The following is a 21,803-nucleotide window of genomic DNA, read 5'->3' on the forward strand; positions in this document are numbered from 1 at the left end:
ACTTGCATTTGCAATGGGTCTGGAAGCGCGTTCCCTGAGAAAACCTGATGTATTCTGATTAATTTTTGTACACTTATTAAATTTCACAATTGATGTTTCTTGAAAAACAAAATATTAGTGTTAATCTATCTTCAACAGACTAATCTATCACTTTTTCAAAAGCTACCTGATTATTCACACTTTCTCCCATCCCTTCACTGAAGCATTCTTCTTATTCTTCTTTTTCTTCCCCTTCATTGAGGCACTCTTCTTCTTCTTCTTCCCCTTCCCTGAGACACTCTTCTACTTGTTCCCCTTCACTGAGACACTCTTCGTCTTCCCCTTCACTGAGAGATACTCTTGTTCTTCTTCCCCTTCATTGAGGCACTCATATTCTTCATCACTGAAACATTCTTCTTCTTCTTCTTCTTCACTGAGGCACTCTTCTTATTCTCCTTTACTGACACACTCTTCTATTTCTTCTGCTTCACTGAAGCACTCTTCTTCTTCTGCTGCTTCACTAAGGCACTCTTGTTCTTCTTCCCCTTTACTGAGAAACTCTTCTTCTTCTTCCCCTTCGCTGAGGCACTCTTCTTCTTCTTTTCCTTCACTGAGACACTTTTCTACTTCTTCCCCTTCACTGAGGCACTCTTCTTCTTCTTCTTCCCATTCACTGAGGCACTCTTGTTCTTCTTCTGCTTCACTGAGAGACACTCTTGTTCTTCTTCCCCTTCACTGAGAAACTCTTCTTCTTCTTCCCCTTCACTGAGAGACACTCTTGTTCTTCTTCTCCTTCACTGAGGCACTCTTCTTCTTCCCCTTCACTGAGGCACTATTCTTCTTCTACTTCTTCCCCTTCACTGAGGCACTCTTCTTCTTCTTCTGCTTCACTGAGGCACTCTTCTTCTTCCCCTTCACTGAGGCACTCTTCTTCTTCCCCTTCACTGAGGCACTATTCTTCTTCTACTTCTTCCCCTTCACTGAGGCACTCTTCTTCTTCTTCTTCCCCTTCACTGAGGCACTCTTCTTCTTCTTCTTCCCCTTCACTGAGGCACTATTCTTCTTCTACTTCTTCCCCTTCACTGAGGCACTCTTCTTCTTCCCCTTCACTGAGGCACTCTTCTTCTTCCCCTTCACTGAGGCACTATTCTTCTTCTACTTCTTCCCCTTCACTGAGGAACTCTTCTTCTTCCCCTTCACTGAGGCACTCTTCTTCTTCCCCTTCACTGAGGCACTATTCTTCTTCTACTTCTTCCCCTTCACTGAGGCACTCTTCTTCTTCTTCTTCCCCTTCACTGAGGCACTCTTCTTCTTCTTCTTCCCCTTCACTGAGGCACTATTCTTCTTCTACTTCTTCCCCTTCACTGAGGCACTCTTCTTCTTCTTCTTCCCCTTCACTGAGGCACTCTTCTTCTTCTTCTTCTTCCCCTTCACTGAGGCACTATTCTTCTTCTACTTCTTCCCCTTCACTGAGGCACTCTTCTTCTTCCCCTTCACTGAGGCACTATTCTTCTTCTACTTCTTCCCCTTCACTGAGGCACTCTTCTTCTTCCCCTTCACCGAGACGCTCTTCTTCTACTTCCCCTTCAGAGAGACATTCTTCCTTTTTGAGGAGACTTCACTGAATAAAATTGCTTTACAGGGCAACTAGCTTGGTAACTTTTCAAAATTTCAGCAATCCAATTACCCAAATCAGCATGTCTTCACAAACACATTATTGCAGAACCAGAAAAATAACTAAAACATTAGCTAAGTGTATAGTATGCAGTGAGTTTGAAAAGGGGGTGTGGGGATAAAAAAAACCCACATAAAGAAGGCTCCCTCTGAAACATAGAAACATAGAAAATAGGAGCAATAGTAGGCCATTTGGTCCTTCGGGCCTGCTCCGCCATTCAAAATGATCGTGGCTGATCATCTCTGCTGCTACAATCTTGCATTACTGAAGTTCTACCACTAGAGTGCTTTGCCAAGCCACTCAATAGAGTTCCCTCTAGTGTTAGAGAACACATAGTTCAGCATTTCAATTTTATTCCAGAGTCTGAGCATTTAGAGAGAGCTTTTCTGCACATTATGACTGTAAAAATATGACCCAGACCATGAATCTATACAATTTTCCATCTTGTGTCATGTATCAACATATTGTCCAAATGGGCACTTTTCGCAACCTCAGGAATCAAGTGACAACTCATACTATCATAGTAGGTACAGCACAGGAGGAGGCCATACGCCCATCGTACCTGCGCCAACTCTTTGAAAGAGCTATCCAATTAGTCCCGTTCCCCTGATTTTCCCCCATAGCCCAGCATTTTTTTTCCATTCAAGTATTTAATCAATTCCCTTTTGAAAGTTATTACTGAATCTACTTCCGCCATCCTTTCAAGCAGTGCATTCCAGATCACAACAACTCGATGCATAAAAAAATGTTTCCTCATGTTACCTCTTGCTCCTTTGTCGATCACCTTAAATCTGTGTTCTCTGGTTGCCGACCCTTCTGCCACTAGAGTTTCTCCTTACTTACTCTGTCAAAACCGTTCATGATTTTCAACACCTCTATCAAATCTCCCCTTAGCCTTCTCTGTTCTAAGGAGAACAACCCCAGTTTCTCCAGTCTCTCCACATAACTGAAGTCACTCATCCCTGGCACCATTCTAGTAAATCTCTTCTACACTATCTCTACAGCCTTGACATCCTTCCTAAAGTGTGGTGGCCAGAATTGAACACAATACTCCAATTGAGGCCTAACAAGTGTTTTATAAAGGTTTAGCATGACTTCCTTGATTTTGTACTCTATGCCTCTATTAATAAAGCCCAGGATACCATATGCTTTTTAACAGCCTTCTCAACTTGTCCTGCCACATTCAAAGATTTGTGTATGTGCACCCCCAGATCTCTCTGTTAAATCAATTTAAAAACACATTCGACTAAACGGGATAGCATTAAGAACAAAAGAACATATTCCTTATTTTGTTGAATAATTCCTTGAAGTTTGCATATTGAGTCATTTAAAGCACTTAAAAATATAAGATTGCAAGGACAGCTCAATTCCAAAAGAATTGTGATTAGAGTTTTTGGTCTTTTTAGCGCCCAATCAACCCCCAAAGGTTTTGCCAACCATTCAAAAACAAAGACCAAAATGCTACCCTGCAGTTAGGTATGGATAACACTTCCCATAAAGGCATCTATCCTGTTAAACTGACAAGGGTGTTCAACCATATTACAATAAAAGTAATTACAGATGAATGGTGCCAACCACACCCATCTGGATGATGAGAGGAAATAATGTGAAATTTTATTAAAATTACCAAGGAGTTTTGCAGTTGAGGTGACAATATCGCTTTCAGATGTACAGCCTGGTTTTGATTGTGTCTGTTTTCGATAGGTACCCAGTGTCTGATGAGTGGAAACACTTTTAAGAAATCTGATGGAGCATTATCATCTTATTGAGATGACTATCATTTTGCACAGATACACAACCAGTACACATGGAAGGTTTCAAGCATGCCAAAATCCAGAAAGAAATGTATGATTGGGGATTTTTATAAAGTTATTTCCCATGCCCACAGTTCCATACAAGCCACCAAGCTCAGATTATTCAACTGTCTTATTATCCCAGTCCTGACATATGGAGCAGACACATGGACCCCTACAATTTGTGACCAATCAACACTGGCTGCCTTTGACCAATGGTGCCTCCAATGAATACTTGGAGTCCGTTGGTACAACTAATCCAGAAGCACGGAAGGCGCACAGCACAATCCGCTGTCTCTGAAACCATCAGTCTCTGACAACTGCAACTATTCAGGCATATCACCTGGTCAGATGAGAGCTTTGATGTGAAGTGTACCCTGCAGGCATCCCAGACCAGACTGGCGCATACCTCGAGGCCGACCAAAGACCACGCAGTCATGCAGGACCTAAAAAAGCTCAACTTGGACTTCCACACTGCATGGTAAAACGCACAAGACAGAGAAGGCTGGAAACATCGCGCATGCGCCACCATGCTCCCATTGGTGGAGTAGGCAATTAGTAGTGGTAGTAGTTCATTCTTCATTTGTTTGCCCAGAGAATGAGGGTCAGCAAGATGTTCAATTGCCAAACTTGTTCTTTTCTTTACCGTCATCTTTTTTGTTATTCGTTCATGGGCGTCGCTGGTAAGGTCAGCATTTATTGCCCATCCCTAATCTGCATGTGCACCTTACAGCAGGGATGACTGAACCGTGGTCACAAGCAGGAGCCTTGGCTGACTTTCCCACTCCTAATCCAGGGACACTGCAGCCAATTGTGTTTCCTCACCTAACATCCCTGGCTAAGATCAGCTAACTCAGCAGAGACTGGGAATCAAACCTGGCACCTTCCTGGTTTTGTATTTTTCAATACCATATCATATGGTGTATTTACCAACTGAATCACCAGGGGACCTCGAAGTTTGTTTAAAGTCTGGCAAGATGATGCTAGATCATTAATGTGATAAGTTTAGAGTGTTCGAGAGACAAAAGAACCAAAGCATGTCTGCTGCTTCCAGCAAAGCTGACAGATTAATAATGCTGCTCAGTGCATATTTACTTTGTACAATAACTTCTACAATTTTGGTTTGAAACTTGATCAGCCTCAACACATTTGAGCTTGAACATTTATTTTAAATTATATACTGTATCTTTGCATTTTGATGCAAGTTCAAGGTCATTAGAAGTCATGGATCTGTACTACTGTGCCGAGGTAAACAATACACAGCTCAGTATACTTTTATCTTAAATCACATGGACATGTATCAGAAGTGTTCTTTTTAAAAAAACTTTCTCTTTACTACTCACCTGAACATATCTATTGTGCTCTGTGAAATGACCTAAATTTTGTAGCTAACAGTGAATACATTTGATTCCTAAGTGAACAGAATACCATGTTTATAAGATCAATGTTTATAATTCAACAGACATTACAGCAATATTCTGCCTAAGTCTATCACAAAATTGGCAAAAAAGTAACCAGAAGCCATGGAAGATGCTGACCTTGTTTGAATGTCAACAATCATGAGACCAAAACTAGCATATTACCTACAAAACCAGCTCAAAATTGTTTTTCTATAAACAAATCCTCTGCTGCTAGAACACTACTTCCTGGAGCTAAAAGGGTACTTAATTGATCTTTGCTGGCTTCCTACAAAGGAACTAGCTTAAAATCAACATATGATAACAGATTCAATCTCAGCTGCTAGCACGCCCAGCATTAAGAGGAACATCACAAGATTTATCTGGCTACTTCCTAATCAAATGGTCTTCCCCTTTAACTTTAATGGAGGCACAAGAGATTAGCCTCAGTTCTCATTTCACACACTGAACAACACTAGACAGTACTGTACAATGGAACATAGCTAATCATTGTTTTGCAAAAAGACCTTTTGTTGCCAATGTCAGCTTGGCTCAGTTGGTAGCACTCTTGTCTCAGAGTCAGAAATTTGTATATTCAAACCCCACTCCAGGACTTAAGCACACAATTTAGGGCAACACTCCAATGCAGCACTAAGGGAAATGTGGTTTTAGATGTGGTTTAAACTGAGGCTCCATTTTCCTGTTCAGATAGGCAGAAAAGATCCCAAGGCACTATTCGAAGAGCGGCATGAAGTGCCCTGGTCAACATTTTTGGTCACCAAAAGCAGATTATCTGGCCGTTCATTCATTTGCTGTTTATAGGACTACACAAGCTGGCTGCTGTATTTGTTTATATAATGGTGACTACAGTTCAAAAGCAAATTCACTGACTGAAAAGCTTTTGGACTTCCTGAGGAAATAACCGGTGCTATAGAAATGTAAACTTGCTCTTTCTTATGCTTACAGTCACAAAACAGAACTAACCCACCGCAATAACAGACAAGCTTTCCAAGTTTATTGTTTCTTTACAGTCTCTAATTTTCAAATCAGTCCATTAGCTACCACATCCTCAGTAGACAGGGTGGCTTTGGCACTTAAAATCATCAATAGCACAGGATTATCCACACTTTTACTTGTTCACATATGTTAACACAATTGCCATGATCTATTTCTATTTGCTAATTATTTTCTTGTTCTTTACCATTAGTAACATGAATATTTGCTTGTATGTTAATCTACTCGAGCTCAACCTTGTTCCTCGAGCTCAACCCTGATGAAATATGAACGTAAGAACATAAGAAAAAGGAGCAAGAGTAGGCTATATGGCCCCTCGAGCCTGCCCTGCCATTCAATAAGATCATGGCTGATCTTCAACCTCAACTCCACTTTCCCACCCGATCCCCATATCCCTTGATTCCCTTAAGAGTCCAAAAATCTATCGATCTCAGTCTTGAATGTACTCAATGACTGAGCATCCACAGCCCTCTGGGGTAGAAAATTCCAAATATTCATGACCCTCTGGGTGAAGAAATTCCTCCTCATCTCAGTCCTAAATGTCCGACCTGTTATCCTGAGACTGTGTCTGCTAGTTCTAGACTCTCCAGCCAGGGGAAACACCCTCTCTGCATCTACCCTGTCAAGCCCTCTTAGAATCTTATATGTTTCAATGAGATCACCTCTCATTCTTCTAAACTCCAGAAAATATAGACAATAGAATCAGATATCATGTAAACCAAACCCACCATAAGAACCTTGTATCTACATGCAAGTTTCAGCAAACTCCGTAGACAAATTAGGAAATAGTATTTTTTTTAAATTAACAGTGTAACATATTTCAACACACACATACATGGCACATACATCAATAGCCAGTGGAGATCCTCCAGCAACACTCACAATCGCCCAGATTTTGCTGCCAAAATAGTGAGTTTAAAGGTGCTTGCCGTTATTAATGGGTAAATCATCCAGCAACTTGCGGCGAGGAAGAGATATCCCATGAATTTCGAATCGCGACAAGTTGCTGGACAATTTGCGCCACTCCTCTGTTAGCTTCACGAAAATGGCAGCTTGCCCTCAACCTCCCGGTGAGTTTAATGAAGTTGCTGCATTTGCATATTAATTGCCAATTAAACTCGCTGTAGAAAGTTAGGGCTGCTACTTAACAGCGTAAGTACCTTTTTAATGAGGAGATTTATATTCCTGCAATGCCAATCAACCCTTCTGGCCCAGAAAGAGAACAACTGAAACTGTAGAGTCTCATTCCTACAGGTAGTGTTCCCAGAGATTTTTTTAAAATGTTAATTTTTAAATTTTTTTCTTACTTTTCCAATCTGTCTCTTTTTTCTCTCTTAATCCAATCGTTCTTTGCCTCTCTTTATTTTGCTTTCTGTGCCTGATTTGACTTTAATGCGCCCTATTTCCTTCTCCGTCATTCCTGTTTCTTTCTCAATCCTTTTATTTCATTGGTTAAGGAGATAGATCGTTGGTCCCATCGTTCATCAAGGTCCCAGAAGTCCTGTTATCAACTCGCACTTCCAGCAATTCACAGGCAAAAAAATTTGTGAGCTGAAGGGTGAGGGAAAAAGTATAACCAACGAGGCACACTGCGAAATGCCCCGCTCCAGCAAAATCTGGACAAATATGTTTATTTCCAAAAAACACATTAGTTTCACATTTCACAAAAAGTGCTTGGAGAGTGACTGAGGCAGGTGGGTTAGAGTATTTACTGCTAACTCAGAACAAAAAATTAATTTGGAATTGTTAAACTATTTTACAGCTGCTTCTGCAGGTATCATAGCAAACAATGCATTTTGGTAAGTAAGCCCAAAGTGTTCTCTATTCGCAAACATTATGGGGACTGGGCACCCACCCCTTCATACTTCACTGACAGCTACCCACCCTTGAGGTGTCTAGTGGTGAAATTCACAACCACTTCTTTTGATGACTCTATTAAATTCTTATCCCCAGCTCATTTTCTTCAAATCCAGTTAAAAATAATGTTTATTTCTCCACTATATTGTATCTTTTGCGTATTAAAGTTATCCATTCCGTTTCTTTTTTGTCTTTTTATGCCTTCATGAGTTGAATTTTGAATACAAACAAAATCTCTAATTGCCATCTGTGTTTTATTGCTAGTTAGAAAATGCAATCTGTCTAATTACTGACATCTTTGAGACAGAGAAATATACTTTCAAGAACCTATGAAAAAACACCAAATTTAATGTTTGCAGAGGTCATTTAGAAAGTTACAAACCAGTGCTGCCAGACCTGGGATGCCTGGACCCCAACCCCACCCAGTCTTTTAAGGTCCATGACCTCACCCCAATGCAGGAAATCACCGGGAATCCATCAGTTCTACTTCCCAGTTCTGCCAAACTCCAGGTTCCTGTTCCCATTTGCCTGACCAAAGGTTCCCACATGCTGCCAAACCCCAACAGCACCACCACAATGCTGACAAACTCCAGGACCTCCATCCCAGTTCTAGAAAAAGCCCACAACCATCCCCCAGTCCTACCAAAGCTCAGAACTGTCCCCAGTGCTATCAAAGCTCAGAACTGTCCCCAGTGCTATCAAAGCTCAGAACTGTCCACAGTGCTATCAAAGCTCAGAATTGTCCACAGTGCTATCAAAGCTCAGAACTGTCCACAGTGCTATCAAAGCTCAGAATTGTCCCCAGTGCTGTCAAAGCCCAAGAATGTCCCCAGTGGTACGAAAAGTGCATGACCACACCAGTGCAACTAAACCCTACCCAGTACTGCTAAATACCCAATGTGTACACTTTGAATACCATTTTGTAATGTATTCTCCCCAAAATATTAGTTAAAAAATTCAGAATGTCAATTAACAAATGCCAGGTGATGACCATCTCCAAGATGAGAGAGCCTATCCACCTCCCCTTCACATTCAATGGCATGACCTTCGCTGAGTCCCCAACCATCAACATCCTGGGGGTCACCATTGATCAGAAACTCAACTGGACCGTGGCCATTAGAGCAGGTCAGAGGCTGGGTATTCTGCGAAAAGTGGCTCATCTCCTGACTCCCCAAAGCCTCTCCACCACTTACAAGGCACAAGTGTGGAGTGTCATGGATATTCTCCACTTACCTGGATACAACAACATTCAAGAAGATCGACATCTCCAAGACAAAGCAGTACACTTGATGGCACCTCATCCACTAATCTAAACAACCACCCCTACACCACCAACATACTGTGGCTGCAGTGCGTACTATCTACAAGATACATTGCAGCAACTCATCGAGGCTTCTTCAGTGGCATCTCCCAAATTCACAACCTCCACCACCTAGAAGGACAAAGGCAGCAGGTGCACGAGGACACCATCACATCCAAGTTCCCCTCCAAGTCATCTTGACTTGGACATATATTACCATTCCTTCCTCATCGCTGGGTCAAAATCTTGGAACTCTCCAACAAACAGTATTGTGGGAACACTTTCACCACACGGGCTGCAGCAGTTCAAGAATATGGCCCACCAGCACCTTCTCAGGGTAATTAGGGATGGGCAATAAACGCCATTCTTGCAAATGATGCCTATATCCAGAGAATGAATCAAAAAAAGAGAGAAAATGGTAGTTTCAAGCCTAAATCATAATAGTCTTTGTCATTCTTTATGCCCAGTTGAACCTTTTTAAATGAATAGGTCATTATTTAAATAAGAAAAGAAACAGTGGGGCTCTGTCCATTTAAGAGTTTTGTTCCTAGAGGAATCATGCTGATGATACAAGTCCATTCCTACCTTTTTATATAATGCCTTATTCTGAGAAAGTGTCTTATTCCCGTTGAAAGGAGGCAGCAACAAATATATTAAGTTGATTAATGGAGGAAAAAAAACTTTGAGTGCGTCACTACACAGACCTGAAGGATGGGTGGGGACAGATCTTTGTAAATTCAAAGAATGAGGTAAGCCATGCCCACAGTGAGTAATTTCACAATTTTCCTCATTTGTTCAACTTCTGTACACAAAGAATTATGCCAAAGTATACAGAAAACACAGCTGGAGGTTCTACAAATTAACTTTGAAGCCAGTTTCCAGGGTCACACTGACAAAACTTTTGTCTGCTTTCATTGTCAATCCCAGATAATGATGCTTCATGATAGAATAAGTCTCATTGCAGATACAATCACAAAAAGCTGTTTGCCTACGAATGAAGTATAATAAGGTTCAACTTTTCCCAATGGTTGTTGACCAACTAAATAACAATGAAATAGATTCAATCACCCAATCAGCCAAATTCTACACAGTAAAGGGTTTATCTTAGATTCTGTTATGAAACTAACTAAAAGGCTTGTACCAGTGGATCTCCTTAGCTGGTTTTGCAGCCTTAGCTATACAGAATCAATAATCAGCCTCAGGTTGTAATGATAAAATTGCAGCATTGGGCATTTTGTAGACAAATGAATCTTAAGTTATAACTTTATGAATAAACATCAAATCTGGTTTTAACCATTAGTATGCCACCAACAGATTTACTTGTCCTTATGGGCTTTCCTCCCTGGGGTTATCAATACATTTATTGATCTGTCAGCAGCCTCTTACCAATTAACATGGAAAAGTGCATCACTGATGCACAGGGCCGGGAACTTGGATGTGATGGTGTCAGATTGAGTTAGATGCTGGTATTTCATCTCAAAGACCAGAGTTCAAAACCATCCCAGACTGAAAGAATAAATGTCTCCTCCCTGCTTGCTGCAATGTGAAATGTGTTTGGGCAGTCTCATGTGCTCCTTCTTCGTGGGCATGGGCTACAACACAAAAGTGTTCCAAATCACTAAAAGGCAATCTCATTTAGAGGCCATAAGGTGGCTGGTATGGGAAACTGAAAAAAGGTAATACTGGTGCAGTAGGGTATGTTCTGGGACATGTTGTTCGGGCAGAATAGAGGGAGCTTTACACTGGCTGACCTGGGAGTGTTTAATGCAGACATGGGAACCTGAAATGGGAAGAGTTCCATTCCCAAGGACTAACACCCCATGAACCTTCATGAACATAAATTTCTTTCTAAAAATAATTGATAGTTGTGTTCAGGTTTCTGCCACAGTACTGAAGCAGCCCTTATCAATGTCACAAATGACATCTTATGTGACTGTGATGATGCTAAACTATCCCTCATCATCCTTTTTGACCTGTCTGCAGCCTTTGACACGGTTGACCGTACCATCCTCCTCCAACGCCTCTCCTCCGTTGTCCAGCTAGGTGGGACTGCCTTGCCTGGTTCCATTCTTATCTATCCAGCTGTAGCCAGAGAATCACCTGCAATGGTTTCTCTTCCCGCTCCCACACCGTTATCTCTGGAGTCCCCCAAGGATCTATCTTTGGCTCCCTCCTATTTCTCATCTACGTGCTGACCCTCGATGACATCATCCGAAAACTCACCATCACCTCCCTCAACCCCTCTACTGTCTCTCATTTGTCACATTTTTCGTCCAACATCCAGTACTGGATGAGCAAAAATTTCCTCCAACTAAATATTGGGAAGACCGAAGCCATTGTCTTTGGTCCCCACCACAAATTCCATTCCCTAGCCACCAACTCCATCCCTCTCCCTGGCCACTGTCTGAGGCTGAACCAGACTGTTCACAACCTTGGCATCCTATCTGATTCTGAGATAAGCTTCCGACCATATATCCGCTCCATCACCAAGACCACCTACTTTCACCTCTGTAACATCGCCCGTCTCCGCCCTGCCTCAGCTCCTCTGCTGTTGAAACCCTCATCCATGCCTTTGTTACTTCCAGATGGGACTATTCTAATGCTCTCCTGGCTGGCCTCCCATCTTCCACCCTCCACAAACTTGAGCTCATCCAAAACTCTGCTGCCGGCATCCTAACTCCTGTTCTCCCATCACCCCTGTGCTCGCTGACCTACATTGGCTCCTGGTCCGGGAATGCCTCGATTTTAAAATTCTCATTGTTGTTTTCAAATCCCTTCATGGCTTCGCCCCTCCATATCCCTGTAACCTCCTCCAGCCCTACAACCCTCCGAGATATCTGCGCTCCTCCAATTCTTGCCTCTTGCGCATCCCCGATTTTAATCGATCCACCATTGGCGGCCGTGCCTTCAGCTAACTAGACCTTAAGCTCTGGAATTCCCTCCCTAAACCTCTCTGCCTCTCTACCTCTCTCTCCTCCTTTAAGACACTCCTTAAAACCAATCTCTTTGACCAAGCTTTTGGTCACCTGTCCTAATACCTCCTTATGTGGCTCAGTATCAAATTTTGTTTGATAATGCTCCTGTGAAGCGCCTTGGGACATTTTACTACGTTAAAGGTTCTATATAAATGCAAGTTGCTGTTGGTGTTCATTATAACAATTCTGCCAATCGGGTCTTTGTCATTTGACTAGCTGAAAAAACTGGCCTTACTTCCACCGCCAAACAGATGGTAGGAACAGGGAGGCAGAAGAGAAAGGCAAGTTAAAAAATCTAAGCTTAAAACAAACTAAGAAAAACAGATCAAGATGTGTCGAATAAAGTAAATTTATTACAAAAAAAATAAAATTACAATAGAAGGGGCAGAGAAAATGCATGAAGAAATATACACAGGTAAAGTGTTCAGATTTTTAAGTAAAAGTGTTTTTTAGATGCTTATTTTAATAGTTATGGGTTGATGGTATAGTGATGAAGTTATTCCTAATGTTTGAGTAGCATTATTACTGCAGTGTTGAGGTGAGACAGATTCAGCGTCACTGTAATTTCCTGGTCAACCCAGGAAGAAACCAACAAACAGACTGCCCTAGCTGAATCCCAAATAATATAATGTAAATTTTTCACCAGAACAATGAGCTCATCACGTCTGCAATTAGAAACAGAGGCAAGCAGTATAACAGTTTTAGAACAATCCTAAAATCATAAGAAATTATGGACTCAAATAGGTCAAAGGCAAGTTTGTGCAAGTCAAAATTCCGGTTCCAGAAAGACCTTACTACCCATACAGGTTATTTAATTTTCGAAGTGCATTTCACAAAGTTGGAACCACTGCACATTCTCCACTGACTTGGCTGCCTCAGAGAGGCTTCAATGGCTGTCACACAAACCCTAGCAATTTATGGATGTAACTGGAAAGCTACATTTTATTGGGTTGCATTCATTATCCTATTACCGATAAACAAATCATTTACATGTGGCATGAGTAGCTTTAAAAGCTTTGTGATAATAACGTATCCACAACCGAAAATTAGAACCCTTACGTAGCCAGAATGACCCCCACAGGTGTCAAGCTGTCAAACACAGGCTGCAAGAGATACCAAACCAAAGCTAGCCATTTATTTGAGGCAAAATAGATGTCTGTACAGAATCTGTATGGACCAATCAAGATCAACATCTAACAGATCAGAAAAACTTTGTCTCCCTCAATTACGAAGAGTCAATAACATTACTGTTGTCTTGTCTACTCAGATCTGTCTGAGGCATCAATGGAATTAGTGAGATTTTTTTTATTCATTCATGGGAAGTGGGCATCACTGGCAAGGCCAGCATTTATTACCCATCCCTAATTGCCCTTGAGAAGGTGGTGGTGAGCCGCCTTCTTGAACCGCTACAGTCCGTGTGGTGAAGGTTCTCCCACAATGCTGTTAGGTAGGGAGTTCCAGGATTTTGACCCAGCAACGATGAAGGAACGGTGATATATTTCCAAGTCAGGATGGTGTGTGACTTGGAGGGGAACATGCAGGTGGTGGTGTTCCCATGTGCCTGCTGCTCTTGTCCTTCTAGACGGTAGAGGTCGCGGGTTTGGGAGGTGCTGTCGAAGAAGCCTTGGCGAGTTTGCTGCAGTGCATCTTGTAGATGGTACACACTGCAGCCACAGAAAGCCGGTGGTGGAGGGAATGAATATTTAAGGTGGTAGATGGGGTGCCAATCAAGTGGGCTGCTTTGTCCTGGATGGTGTCGAGCTTCTTGAGTGTTGTTGGAGCTGCACTCTTCCAGACAAGTGGACAGCGTTCCATCACAATCCTGACTTGTGCCTTGCAGATGATAGAAAGACTTTGGGGAGTCAGGAGGTGAGTCACTCACCGCAGAATACCCAGCCTCTGACTTGCTGTTACAGCCACAGTATTTATATGGCTGGTCCAGTTAAGTTTCTGGTCAATGATGACCCCCAGGATGTTGATGGTGGGGGATTTGGCGATGGTAATGCCGTTAAATGTCAAGAGGAGGTGGTTAAATTCTCTCTTGTTGGAGATTGTCATTGCCTGGCACTTGTCTGGCACGAATATTACTTGCCACTTATCAGCCCAAGCCTGGATGTTGTCCAGGTGTTGCTGCATGCGGGCACGGACTGCTTCATTACTTGAGGGGTTGCGAATGCAACTGAACACTGTGCAATCATCAGCAAACATCCCCATTTCTGACCTTATGATGGAGGCAAGGTCATTGCTGAAGCCGCTGAAGATGGTTGGGCCTAGGACACTGCCCTGAGGAACTCTTGCAGCAATGTCCTGGGGCTGAGATGATCGGCCTCCAACAACCACTACCATCTTCCTTTGTGCTAGGTATGACTCCAGCCACTGGAGAGTTTACCCCTGATTCCCATTGACTTCAATTTTACCAGGGCTCCTTGGTGCCACACTCGGTCAAATGCTGCCTTGATGTCAAGAGCAGTCGCTCTCATCTCACCTCTGGAATTCAACTCTTTTGTCCATGTTTGGATCAAGGCTGTAATGAGGTCTGTAACCGAATGGTCCTGGCGGAATCCAAACTGAGCATCGGTGAGCAGATTGGTGAGTAAGTGCCGCTTGATGACACCTTCCATCACTTTGCTGATGATTGAGAGTAGACTGATGGGGCGGTAATTGGCCGGATTGGATTTGTCCTGCTTTTTGTGGACAGGACATACCTGGGACAGCTTGGCTAGAGGCATGGCTGGTTCTGGAGCACAAGTCTTCAGCACTACAGCCGGGATGCTGTTGGGGCCCATAGCCTTTGATGTATCCAGTGCACTCCCCCGATTCTTGATATCATGTGGAGTGAATCGAATTGGCTTAAGGCTGGCTTCTGTGATGGTGGGGATATCAGGAGGAGGCTGAGATGGATCATCCACTCGCACTTTTGGCTGAAGATGGTTGCAAACGCTTCAGACTTATCTTTTGCACTCACGCGCTGGACTCCGCCATCATTGAGGATGGGGATGTTTGCAGAGCCTCCTCCTCCCGTTAGTTGATTAACTGTCCACCATCATTCGAGACTGGATGTGGCAGGACTGCAGAGCTTTGATCTGATCCATTGGTTGTGGGATGAGTTAGCTCTGTCTATAGCATGCTGCTTTCGCTGTTTAACATGCATGTTGTCCTGTGTTGTAGCTTCACCAAGTTGGCACCTCATTTTTAGGTAGGCCTGGTGCTGCTCCTGGCATGCTCTTCTACACTCCTCATTGAACCAGAGTTGATCCCCTGGCTTGTTGGTAATGGTAGAGTGAGGGAAAAGCTGGGCCATGAGGTTACGGATTGTGGTGGAATACAATTCTGCTGCTGCTGATTGCCCAGAGCGCCTTATGTATCCATCATGAACGATAGACACATAGAGCCTTCCCCCTCCCTCCCCACCCTCTTCCCCCCTCCTCCCTATCCCCTTCCCTCCCCATGCAGATAAAAGGTACGTGGTCAATCCTGTGTCAATCATAAATATCCACTGAGAACAGAACTGCATTTTGCCATTGCCAAAAATAAACCTGCAACATGGTTTTAAAGAAGAACACATTGTGCAGTTGGGATAATCTGTTTGAATATGGCAATACCAAACTAAGACTAAAAACACACCAAGAACTGCAAGTTGATCTGTTGTTCTGAGTCATAAAACACTGCATTTAACAACTCAGAGAATATTACTGACAAATTTAAAATGTCTCTCTTGTATTCTGAACTCTCTCTTTCTCTATATTGTGTTAAATGCTCACTATCACTAATGTATTAATGTAATTTCAAAAGGGGGTTAAATCGGACTCTTAACAAGGTGTATTAATCAAGCATCACAGACGACTGTCGTTATTGGTGCTAGCCATGAGAGAGAGTGGAACAGAGAGAGAGAAAGAAAAAGAGAATCATGCACTTATATAGCGCCTTTCATGACATCAGGACGTCCCAAAGCACTTTACAGACGATGAAGTACATTTGAAGTGTAGTCACTGTTGTATTGTAGGAAACGCAGCAGCCAATTTTCACACAGCAAGGTCCCACAAACAGCAATGTGATAATGACCAGTTAATCTGTTTTTAGGTCTTGGTTGAGGGATAAATATTGATCAGGACACCAGGGAGAACTCCTCTGCCTCCTTCGAAATAGTGCCATGGGATCTTTTACACCCATCTCAGAGGGTTTAACGTCTCATCTGACAAACAGCACCTGACACTCCAGTGCAGCACTGAGTGCAGTGCAGCACTCTCAGTACTGCACTGGAGTGTCAGCCCAGATTTTGTGCTCTCAACTTTCTGACTCAGAGGTGAGAGTGCTACCATTGAGCCAAGGCTGTCACCTTAGAGCTACTGTAGGTATGAAGTTTCTGTGCCTCTGAATGTCATTGTGGCAATGTTGCCCAATTGGAAAGGTTACCCTTGTGTTATTCTTTTGTCCCAGTTCAAATTTCAAAGAAAAGGGATATAATCTTGCCCATATTCAAGGGAATACAAACCATGTTTATGCAATGTGTCCTCATAACTGAACCTATTCAGCCCTGGTATCATTCTGGTGAATTTGCAGTGTACCTCTTGCAAGGCCAAAATAGCTTTCCCGAGGTTCGGTGCCCAAAACTGAACACAGTACTCCAGATGGGTGCAGAGGAGATTCACCAGGATGTTACCAGGGCTGGAGCGCTTCAGCTATGAAGAGAGACTGGGAAGATTGGGTTTGTTTTCCTTGGAGCAGAGGAGGCTGAGGGTGGACATGATTGAGGTGTACAAAATTATGAGGGGCACAGATAGGATGGATACTAAGGAGCTTTTTCCCTTCGTTGAGGGTTCTATAACAAGGGGACATAGATTCAAGGTAAAAGGCGGGAGGTTTAGAGGGGATTTGAGAAAGAACTTTTTCACCCAGAGGGTGGTTGGAATCTGGAACTCACTGCCTGAAAGGGTTGTGGAGGCAGGAACCCTCACAACATTCAAGAAGCATTTGGATGAGCACTTGAAATGCCATAGCATACAAGGCTACGGACCAAATGCTGGAATATGGGATTAGAGTAGACAGGGCTGATGGCCGGCGCGGACACGATGGGCCGAAGGGCCTCTATCCGTGCTGTATGACTCTATGACTCTATGACTCCATGGAATCTGACCAAGGCTCTGTACACCTGAAGCACCATTTTCACACATTTGTATTCCAACCCCTTTGAGATAAAGGCCAACATTCCATTGGCCTTTTACTTGTGTGACCCTGAAATGTTAACAGCTGTGGTTTCTCATTCCGATCAAAAATATACTTTTAGCATTTAATATGGATTATTTGTGATTTGCCGAGGCAATACTTGGCTGGAAAGGTCTGCACAAATGTATAAATTATTTTTGAATAGGCACCTTAAAACAGTGTTTTAAATACTCGAAGTGTGCTTTTGAGGTTAAAAAACTAAAATGGTGGATATCATTTGCTGCTGTTAATTCACATTTATTTCCATTTTGTTATAAGAACAATCATTTAGAAAATATAGTAATCTTATTTTTATTCATTATCAGTCATCAAATCCCCTAACTCCATGATGGAAATTGTGATATTTTCAGTATAAAGTGGCAACCAAACTGATGGTTGCTAACAAAGATAAATGAATATAACCATATAATCAAAGAATTGCCTGCTGGTCCACTTGTTTTAAACAAAGATGGAAAGCCATTGTTTGCAAATAATAGAGTGCGATTTGCACATTGTTATAAAAGGTATAATAATGACATTGAAGTATAGGTTCACATAAAACATTTTCACGTATGTTTCGAACATTTACCCTTTACAAATAGCTGTAAAATATTCACAAAATGCGAACCACTAAAGTCTGTAGTACATGACCGGTGTTTCTTTTGAACATGAAATGAAATTACATCTAAATGTTGTTCAGTTAGCATATTTTTAATCTTCTGTTCCATATGATCCCATTGTTCATACAGTGCAACCTCCGGAAGTCATGATGATTCTGTGCCATTTTAAAACAGATCAAACTAACAAGAAAAATTTGCATTTATATAGCACCTTTAATGTAGGAAAATGTCCCACGGCCCTTCATCGGAGTATAATCAAACAAAAATTGACACCGAGCCACGGAAGGAGATATTAGGATCAGTGACTAAAAGCTTAGTCAAATCGGTAGGTTTTAAGGAGTGTCTTAAAGAAAGAGAGAGATGAAGAAGTGGAGGGGATTGGGGCGGGAATTCTAGAGCTTAGGGCCTAGTCCTGGAAAATGGTTCGTGAATACATGTTTCTGCAGGGCCAAATATTCTACCAATAGGGGCACTCTATTACTGTTCTGATCTTGCATGAAGTGCAAACAGCAACCTTCTTGGACAGTCTGCTTCAACCTACAATCTGATGAGACAAGATCCCACTCTTTTGAAATATTATGAAAGTGGTTCTCCATTGGCAACTATGCCAACGGGGGAATGTGGATGGGGAAGCACCAGCTGAGAACGTACTTGCAACAACGTGAACTGGTACTGGTGAAGGGAAAGTTTTTGGGAGAAAAACTAAGATGCAGAATATAGTGGAGAATGACCACATGATCAGGATGGGTGCTGCAGGCACCAACATAGGTGAGGCCACTGGAGCGAATGAGGGACACATCTACACCCAATTATTTTTGGCATGGATTATGACTTCCCCTTTCTTCTCTGCTCCAAATCCTACAATTGCTATTCAGATGGCCAACTCAGTTTGCATTTCTAAACACCAAATTGAGGAATTGGTGTCCCAAAGTGTTCCCCAACTGAGAAAGGATGTTATCTAATTAAATATCATATTCTTGCAGTGTGAAAAAAAGATCAAATGTTATTGAAAAGAAAATTCACATCCAAATTTAATATCACGTCTTCTCGCTCCCACCAGCATCTACAGCAATTTCATTAATTACAGTAAATGAGCTGGAGTTACTAATGTTAAATATTTGTGAGAAATATTCTGAATTCAGAAATCACTGGAGTTTTTTTTGAACTGAACTAGCATTTTGAAACACTTGTAAATACCATCACTAAATCAGCTGAAGACTGAAAGTATCCAAAAATCCAACATGATATGCGAAATAATGTATTTCATTCCCACTGATGTTCTCAAAAGCCCATATTTGTGTAAAACCTTCTGCAACATGTCCAAATTTAGTGTCTGCAAGATACCATAGCAAGTATTCATTCCTCTTTGTAATCATATCACAGTAGAGTTTACACCCAAACAGGACTGCATTCTTGAACAGTGTGAGAAATTACAAGGACAGAAAACTGTTGCAGGTTTAAGCAGACAACTCAAATTATTTTCCCAAACAATGTCCCTTTCATGCCTGGTCTATACTTAACTGTTTCATTTACTTATAAAGGATATAAATTACACACATATGGCTACAAAAATATCGGGCACTCACCGTTATTTTTTTACTTTCTCTTTCTGTCCTTTTTTTCTCCCTCTCTTAATCCAATCTTTCTTTTTCTCTCTTTATTTCGCTTTCACTACCTGACTGACATTGAATTCACTATTCTAACTTACACTTCCTGGTTCAGACTCATTGCTGTTGATTAACAATAGATTGTTTAAGGAGATACACAGTAGCTTGCCCTGTTCACACAGGTCCCAGATGCTCTGTAGAGGGTGCCGTGCCACAAGTTAAACGAACAGCGGGTGCCATTCGTTCGTCAGCTACAGTAAATTCTGGCCCATTGTATAAAACAGTGATGTAACAAAATGACACTGCAATATGGCACACAAATTACTTTTGAAAAAAACTTTGGTTAATTTTGTGAAGGAGGATGCCAGTGCTAAGAACATTTTCAGTATGAAGAATTATATTCACAGCTTAGAATATATCTCCTTCTACATTCCCCACAATGTGGTAGCAATCTCGCCTCTGGGTCAGAAGGTTGTGGGTTCAAGAAACACTCCACAGACTTGAGCACATAATTTATGCTGACACTTTAGTGCAGTACTGAGGGAGTGCTGCACTGTCAGAGGTGCCGTCTTTCAGATGAGACATTAAAACGAGATCCAAGAGGATGGTAATGGGACAAGTAAAGAAACCAAAAGATGGGTCTAGTGGAGCTGTAAATGGAAACATTATCAGCACCGGCTGTCCGAAAAAGTGGGAGCAGTGGTTATGATCTGAAGTTACTGAAATCAATGTTGAATCCAAAAGGTTGTAAAGTGCCTAATCGAAAGATGGGATGCTGTTCCTCGAGCTTCAGTTGAGCTTCATTGAAACAGTGTAAGAAGCCGAGGACAGAGAAGTCAGAGAGGGAGTAGGGCAGAGAATTAAAATGGCAAACGACCGGAAGGTCAGGGTCACGCTTGCAGACTGAACGGAGGTGTTTAGCAAAGCGATCACCCAGTCTACATTTGGTCTCCCCAATGTAGAGGAGACTGCATCATGAACAGAGAATGCAGATACTAAATTGAAAGAAGTACAAGTAAATTGCTATTTCACCTGGAAGGAGTGTTCGGGGGCCTGGACAGTGGGAAGGGAGGAGGTGAGAGGGCAGGTGTTTCATTATCCTGCGCTTGCACGGGAAGGTGCTGCGAGGAGGGGGGCGGGTGCTGGGGGTGATGGAAGAGTGGACCAGGGTGTCGTGGAGGGAACGGTCCCTTCGGAATGTTGAAAGGGGAGAACATGTTTTCGATGGTGGCATCACGCTGGAGGTGGCAGGAAAGGCAGAGGATAATCCGTTGAATATGGAGGTTGGTGGGGTGGAGGTGAGGAATAGGGGGACCCCATCGTGGTTCTGAGAGGGAGGGGAAGGGATGAGGGCAGAAGTGCGGGAAATGGGACAGACACAGTCAAGGGCCCTGTCAACCACAGTGATGGGGAATCCTTGGTTGAGGAAAAATGAAGACATATCGGAAGCACTGGTGTGAAGGTGGCATCGTCAGAACAGATGCGACGGAGACTAAGTAACTGGGAGAAGGGAATAGAGTCCTTACAGGAAGCGGGGTGAGTGGGAGTGTAATCAAAGTAGCTGTGGGAGTCGATGGGCTTATATAGATTGAGACTGACAGCCTATCCCCAGAAATGGAAATAGAGAAATTGAGGAAGGGAAGAGTTGGAGATGGATCATGTGAAGATTAGGGAGGGGTGGAAATTGGAAGCTAAGTTGATGAAATTTTCCAGTTCGGGTAGAGAGCAGGAAGCGGCACCGATACACAGTCATCAATGTGCCGGAGAAAGAGGTGAGGGAGGGGGACCTGAGTAGGAACAAAGAATGTTCCACGTATCCCATGAAAAGGCAAGCATAGATAGAACCCATACAGGTTCCCATAGCGACACTTTTTATTTGGAGGATGTGAACAGAGTCAAAGGAGAAGTTGTTCAATCTACAAGCTCAGTTCAACGGCTGAGGAGGGTGGTGGTGGATGGGGATTGGTTGGACCCCTGTTCAAAGAAGAAGCGAAGGGCCCGCAGGCCATCCTGGTGGGCAATGGAACTGTAGAGGGCCTGGACGCTCGTGGTGAAAATGAGACAGTTAAGGCCAGGGAAGTGGAAACTGTTAAAGTGACGGAGGGAGTCGGAAGAGTTGCGGATGTAAGTCAAAAGAGACCGGACAAGGGGAGAAAAAACAGAGTCAAGATAGGAAGAAATAAGTTCTGTGGGGCAAGAGCAGGCTGAAATGATTGGCTCAATTTTACCATGGTGGCGGGTTGGCAGCGGGGGGGAGGTGATTTATGCGGGTTTGCCACGCGCACAACCAAACTTACCATTTCCGATGCAATCACACGTTGATTGATGATGGTTAACGTCCTCTCCGGGTTTCGCGCCCAGCAGCTAGCCTGATTGACAGGCTG

At 42.8% G+C, this 21,803-nt stretch overlaps 1 protein-coding gene across 1 annotated transcript in view; it reads right to left on the reverse strand.

The window, feature by feature from the left end:
• The window catches only part of arhgef28a (Rho guanine nucleotide exchange factor (GEF) 28a), a 406,494-nt gene that overhangs the window by 346,346 nt on the left and 38,345 nt on the right, over window positions 1-21,803 (reverse strand). The gene's annotated exons all lie outside the window — the stretch shown is intronic.

This window comes from Heptranchias perlo, chromosome 4 (assembly GCF_035084215.1).
Source record: "Heptranchias perlo isolate sHepPer1 chromosome 4, sHepPer1.hap1, whole genome shotgun sequence".
Taxonomy (NCBI): Eukaryota; Metazoa; Chordata; class Chondrichthyes; order Hexanchiformes; family Hexanchidae; genus Heptranchias; species Heptranchias perlo.